This window comes from Notothenia coriiceps, unplaced genomic scaffold (assembly GCF_000735185.1).
Source record: "Notothenia coriiceps isolate Sejong01 unplaced genomic scaffold, NC01 NC01_scaffold00036571, whole genome shotgun sequence".
In the NCBI taxonomy this organism is placed as follows: domain Eukaryota; kingdom Metazoa; phylum Chordata; class Actinopteri; order Perciformes; family Nototheniidae; genus Notothenia; species Notothenia coriiceps.
The window spans coordinates 1-2,085 of record NW_011369272.1 but is presented as its reverse complement, the minus strand read 5'-3'; the positions used below and the strand labels follow the sequence as shown (position 1 = coordinate 2,085).

The following is a 2,085-nucleotide window of genomic DNA, read 5'->3' as shown; positions in this document are numbered from 1 at the left end:
TGCGCGCTACCTGTCTCCCTCTTTTCCGGCCTCCAGCTTTTCCTGCTGGAGCCCGCCGCTTAAAGGTGGGGGGCGCGGACCGGCCATAGAGCCCATAGAGTTAAAGGTGGTGGACTGTAACCTGTAAAATCCATAGATTTAGGAGGTCCCCTAGTGGCCGTTAGCTGTAAAAATCCATAGATTTAGGAGGTCCCCTAGTGGCCGTTAGCTGTAACAATCCATAGATTTAGGAGGTCCCCTAGTGGCTGTTAGCTGTAACAATCCATAGATTAGCCGCACCGTTAAATAAGCCGCAGCGTCGAAAGATGGGGAAAAAAGGCGCGGCTTATAGTCCGAAAATTACGGTAGATAGATAATTAGCAAGATGCAAATAGATGGATGTTCTTTACAGATAAATGTAAATTATGTCACACGTTGTTTTCATATTTTTTCCAAAGAAGCTACTACTGCTATTACTAATATTTTGTTCAGAATATGTACCTTTGCATTTGTGTTGAAACGCACACGACTAATGAAGCTAATGTGCTGATATCACAACAAAGTGTGTGTGTTTCATATCTTCCGTTCCTCTTCCAAACCTCTGACCTCTTGGTTCTGATCCGCTGCAGGTTCACGGCCTGGAGAAAAGCAAATGGGATAAAGTGCAGATAGTCGACATCGACATCGCTGACAAAAGTAGCATCAGTCCAAAGGTGAGAGTCCTCTGCATGTTCTCAGAAGGTTTTATGTTTCACGCCATCTTTAAAACCCTCTGGTTGTATTCGCTGAGGTTGCTTCATGTTTGTGTTTCTGCTCCGTGTTTGTGATTGTTCTTCTTTTCTTTTCTTTAGGATTACAACCCAGAACACGATCCGGCCATCTTCAAGTCGGTGAAAACAGGCCGAGGGCCGCTGGGACCGGAGTGGAAGGTGAGAGGAGGACATGTTTGTTTATCAGGACTACAGGAAAAGCACTGCTCCTAAAATTATAAATAGTAGTGAAGAAGAAGAACCTTTATGTATCCCCCGTATTCAGTTTTCACTCTGGCTGATACATTGTTTTGTGCTGCATTGGGGGTCGGGTGATATTAAAATCCTCCTACTGGTTATATGAAAGAAAACTATGTATATGATCTTATTGTCCAAAAATAACTGAAACTAGAGACGCATTTAGATATATTTCTGAGTTTTACTCGGTAAATATAGCAATACCAAGTTGTTAAAATACTCTGGTACAAGAAAAAGTCCTGCCAGTCCTCCCATTAAAATCTAACTTGGAAGTATTGGCATCAAAATATACTCCTAATTTACCACAAATACTTGTTACGTTAACATTTCAGAGTCATGTATATTATATTTCTGGATTATGATCATTAATGTGTTCATCACAGCTAATCGAAATGACTTTATATTCTGCTTTAAAATACCTGTAGTATTTTTTTTATTTTATATGGTTTTGTTTATATTTGATATAATATTTTTCATTTTTTTATTTGATTTGTAATTGTTAATTCTCTTTTCCACTTTTTGAATTATTTTGAGTATTTGTATTTTAATGTCTGAACACATTTCTGTGACGAAATAATTTCCCAAATTGGATCAATAAAGTATCTATCCATCTATCTATCTATCTATCTATCTATCTATCTATCCATCTATCCATCTATCCATCCATCCATCCATCTATCCATCTATCCATCTATCCATCTATCCATCTATCTATCTATCCATCCATCTATCCATCTATCTATCCATCCATCTATCCATCCATCCATCCATCCATCCATCCATCTATCCATCTATCCATCTATCTATCCATCTATCTATCTATCTATCTATCTATCTATCTATCTATCTATCCATCTATCCATCTATCCATCTATCCATCTATCCATCTATCCATCTATCCATCCATCCATCCATCTATCCATCTATCCATCTATCCATCTATCCATCTATCCATCCATCCATCCATCTATCCATCTATCCATCTATCCATCTATCCATCTATCTATCCATCCATCTATCCATCCATCCATCCATCCATCCATCCATCCATCTATCCTCTATCCATCTATCTATCCATCTATCTATCTATCTATCTATC

General features: G+C 38.4%; 1 long non-coding RNA gene across 1 annotated transcript; it reads left to right on the top strand.

Moving 5' to 3' along the window:
• The first annotated feature begins 603 nt into the window (after positions 1-603).
• LOC104964082 (uncharacterized) lies at positions 604-871 on the top strand. Its single transcript, XR_800379.1, has 2 exons — positions 604-692; positions 831-871. It is a non-coding gene; the product is annotated as an uncharacterized lncRNA (long non-coding RNA).
• The last annotated feature ends 1,214 nt before the right edge of the window (positions 872-2,085 follow it).